This window comes from Notothenia rossii (genome assembly GCF_949606895.1).
Source record: "Notothenia rossii genome assembly, chromosome: 3".
NCBI lineage: Eukaryota > Metazoa > Chordata > Actinopteri > Perciformes > Nototheniidae > Notothenia > Notothenia rossii.
In genome coordinates, this window is record NC_136901.1 from 45,310,946 (window position 1) to 45,315,945 (window position 5,000).

Sequence of the window (5,000 nt, forward strand, 5' to 3'; positions counted from 1 at the left end):
TAAATACTGACTACAATCATCAATACACAAACCTCAAGCTATCGATATTGGAAACTGAACGGAAAACTGTCAAGTTGGGAGAAACAAACTTACATATAGGAAAAACAGTGTGTTACTGTAACTATGTCATTGTTTTTATGTCTCATTTTCAGTAGAGCACCGTAACAGAAACAAAAGATGAATAGCAATACACTAGAAAAAAAATAACATGGGTAAATGATGTAAATCAGCAGTAAAGCAGAGAATGAGATCTATATAGCTTTACTGATCTGCTCTTTGCCGTCTGTCTGGCCACATAGCCTCATCTACGTCACAGCGTATGTCTTCCCTTGCAAGGCAGCGTGGGAAATATCTCCTTGCGTGTCGACACCACCCTTGACAAACATCTTACTGAAGTGAGGGAGGTCTTTTATAGGATTCTCACTAATTACAATTACTATAGGAAATTAATTGATGTCAGCTGTGAGCAATTCATTTACATGGAAGTGAAGTACTCAATTCACCCCAATACAAAAAAAAACATTTCTCAATATGCAAAAAGGAAAAGACCACAATTACTGACTGTAAAAATGTTGTATCAGCTATAGCTAATCCTCCCCATATGAACATCTCAAAGAGCTATGCAAGTCATATCAACACTATTATAGCTTTACCGGCAACATTTAAAAAATATTTTAAGTACAGTCATGCAAATTCTATCATGTAAATGTTTTCAATGTAACATCATTACTGTAAGGTATACAGTACATTCCATGGAGTTACCTTTTTCAATGGGGTGATTGACTGATAACAAGTGTTAATATTTTGCACATCAAGTGTCAATTAGTGTAGCTATGGTCTAAGTTTATGAGGAAGTGTTATCCACTGTGAGAAGATTATTTTAGTTTTGTAGACATGAGTTACACAAAAGATTTTTGATCTTTGTGTAGAGAATTGTAACTTCAGTTAGAGAATTGTGTGATCTGTTTTGCAAAACACTGCTTAGCATCTGCATTTTGTGTGATATCAATGATAAATGGTATACTGTTGTAGAGAAATGGTTTTCTGTTTCGATGGCTGTGCTGTTGGTTTGATGAAAGGAATTTTGATTCTAAATAGTGGGTTTAGCGATTGAGAAAAACTGTAAGCTGCATGGATGTATAGCGTTATGGATAGCCGCTGTGTTGATAAGAGCAGCCCCTACACGCTGTTCCTTAGCCTCTGGATGTTGCACTGTCTCTAGTTTGCTTTATATCACATTAAAGGGAATTAGTGGACATTTGAACACATCCCCTCGGACTCTGAGAAACTGGGAGGAACATTTATCAGCAAACAGCTGATTACATTATCAAAAAGTGACAGAACATGTTTCCAGCCTCAAATATTCAGACCTGCTCCTTGTGTCTGTTCTTTGTGAAACTAGGAGGGACTTGTTTCACTATGTTCCCCTTTATTCCTTTATCATTTCATCTGGAAGCTTTAATCTTGTGTCCGAGTACACACCAGAGAAGACAGTAATCAATGAAATGTCGTTTTAATCGGAGGAAGAAGAGACAGAACAATAATTACTGCTTTGCACAGAAAGCGTGAGAGAGAAAGTATGTGCTTCCTCTCTCTATCATTCATGTTGAGACAGGAGAACACACACACTCACACACACACCGACACACATACACAAACACACACACACACACACACACACACACTCACACACACACCGACACACCGACACACACACACACACACACACACACCGACACACATACACACACACACACACACACACACCGACACACACACACACCGACACACACACACAGACACACATACACACACACACACACACACAGACACACACACACACACACACACACACACACACACCGACACACATACACACACACATACACACACCGACACACATACACACACCGACACATACACCGACACACACACACACACACACACACACACACACACACACACACTCACACACACACACACACACACTCACACTCACACTCACACACACACACACACACACACACACACACACACACACACACACACACATACACACACCGACACACACACCGACACACACACACACACACACACACACACACTCACACACACACACACACACACACTCTCTGATCCGGTCTGAACCAGCCTCTGCGTGTTGAACCCTTCCTCCTGCAGTGATTTACAGCCTCACTGAGAGCAGCTGCAGAACGAGGCAATACGTAGAAACACTTGTTTCAGAGTCAGAGCTAAACCTGGAGGAGGTCAGTTAGTAAGCTCCAAACATCTGGAACACACGCAGACACCTGCAGGTCCGCTGCCACGAAAACTACTCTGAATCCAGCAAGAACACTTTGCTTTGTGCTGCTTTGAAATGAACTCTTCACATGAGCTCACACTGCATTGTACCTACTATTCATGTTTCATTAGCCACGTTCACACCAAGTACTTTGCAAGTACTTAGTGACGGCAACTTATTACCCCACGGCACTAAGTACCAATCGCGTTCACACCGGAGTACTTTTCCCTAAGGGAAGATTATGCAAATGAGCCGCTGACATCCCTTCTTCTTCTTCTGCTTTGAGTTTACTGGCAGGCAGCAAACCACTTCACGGCGTATACTGCCACCCGAAGCCCCCGGCCGGAAGTCCCCGGAGTTGGGGACTGGCTTCAGAGTAAATCGCCAGAACGCCGACACCTCCTCATCTCCACCGCTCCCATGTTTTATTTTGTGTTGCCATAAGTTAGTCTCTCTGCGTTGGTGCGCGGGGCTAATGCTAATGCTAATAATGCTAATGCCACAAATACAATGGCACACAAAAACACAAAACAAAACTTTTCAGAGTTTTACGGGGCGTGGTTTGCAATTCGCCCAGCCAATCAGAACTGGGGCACTTTTTCCCCCCAGGATAGTCCCACCTCTCAGCAGGCACTACAAATGGGGGGTAAAAGTTCCCGGCACTAAGTACTCTTTTTGAACGCGGCTATTATCTCTGCTTTCTTTACTCTAGAGCAGGGGTTCTCAACCTGAGGGGCGCCACAGATCGCAGGGGGGGGGGGGGGGGGGGGGGGTTAGGGTTAGGGTTAGATTTAAGGCCAAATATCATATTTAGACTTTTTTTTTTTTTTTTTACATGTAATTGTAACGCAATACATGATTGTCACTAAAAGCCTTGTCTCTACTTTACAATAAAATATAAAAAATAATTGATTAATTAATTTGAATAACAATTCAAGTTAGTAATAAAGGCATAAAAAGACAGAAATGTATAATTCTTTCTTTAATATAAATGTGTCTTCTGCCCGTAAAGTGTCCCAGGGCTCGACATTAAGGGCTGCCCGATGGCCCGGGGCCATCTAGTATTTAACTCGGGCCATGAAGCCTCACCTGCTGGTTGCCCGATCGGGCAATCTATTATGCCAGTGTCATGCAGCTTGCGGATCAAGCAATGAGTGACCCGACAGTAAAACTAAACATATCTATAACTAGTTACGGTAGTTTGAGAGGTAATTAAAATAGCTACGTGTGATATTCTAACCTGAAGTGTGTGTTTTGTCCGCTCACCGCTGCATGTGATCATGCAGAGCTGCGTGTCGACTCGTCAGCAGCAGCTGACTCTCTCTCCCGTCAGATTAGACTTCACTCGCGTTTATGTCCATATCGATCAGATCCAGCTAGTTCTAGCTAATGATAGGACTACCTGCTTATTAAAAGACACCTAAACAATAAGTGTCGCTATGCAACTGGGTGAGGCCACAAAGTATAGCGCAGCATTATGCATTTGTTTACATGCCCACCGGAACCCCGAGGCATTACCAACAGATCAACGCACAATCAACCCATACAGCACATCTCTTTCTCCACATTAAGTGTTACACATTAGAATTGACTATTCTTGTCTGTCACATAAGTGGCACAACTGAAGCGGTATTGCGCTAAAGGGAAATTATTTTGACCGAAGAGATTTAGATTTGCCGGCTAACGGGAACTCTGACGTCGCCATTTTGTGTGCTTCGCGGATGCGCTCGGCTGCTCTCGACTGCTGCTCGGGTCTGCTCGGTCAGCTTCCAGATGAGGAGGCATTCGTTCGACCAACTTACAGTAGATAACATTACAAACATTTTGAACAGGGGCCATAATAGTGTAAATAATGTTTGTTTTGGCAGTTACAACTGAATGTAATGCTTTCTACTTTTTTACATCTGGGAAGGCATTTGGCTTCATCAGATGGAAAGTGTCTTGACCAACAACTTAAGTATTTCTTATAGCTATGCAGGACATGCAAGAGAGCAAACACAAACAAGTGAAATGAAGAATAACATTGAAATTGTAATATTGTGGTGGTTCGTCTTATAATTCAGTTTATAGAATGCACCAGACAGCATCTAAGGCCTGCAAAAATCTAAATGTTCTAGGGGGAGGCCCCCCAAACTAGGGGGAGGCCCCCCAAACCCTTCGTGTTTCATTTCGTCCGCAGCGCATTTTTCAGGGCAATCTCTATTGGCTCAGGGCCATCTGTAAATTAGCTTAGATGGCCCACTGGGCCATCTCCCAAAATCCTTAATGTCATGCACTGTGTCCAAACCAGGCTTTTCTCGATAAGCACATTTTAAAACATAGTCAATGTCCATGCCGGTTTCAGTTGGATTATTTGTCAGTTGCTCCGATCAGATCGGTCTCCTCCATTTGGTAGATTATTTACGACTTTTGAATCCACAGAAACACATCGGCAAAACCCGGCTTACTTTGAGCATGTGTTTTAAACAGTTTAATCCCTTTGTGAATTGTTTCCTTTAATTTCTTCATTCAGCGGGAATCCAAATGAATGAATCCTGAGTCCAATAACCATCAATCCTCCTTTAACTAAATACTTCACATTCATCCAGTTTGTGACTGTAGTTGTAGCATTTTTGAGGCTTTCAAACTTTAATTACCGCTGTTGACCCCCCCCCCTCCCCCCCTTGTGTGTGTGTGGGGGGAGTCATTTGGGGGGGCT

The 5,000-nt window shown here is 42.8% G+C and overlaps 1 protein-coding gene across 3 annotated transcripts in view; it reads left to right on the plus strand.

Annotated features, from left to right (window-relative positions):
• LOC307031599 (nephronectin-like) overlaps positions 1-5,000 on the plus strand; it is a 63,475-nt gene that overhangs the window by 39,245 nt on the left and 19,230 nt on the right. The window lies entirely within an intron of this gene.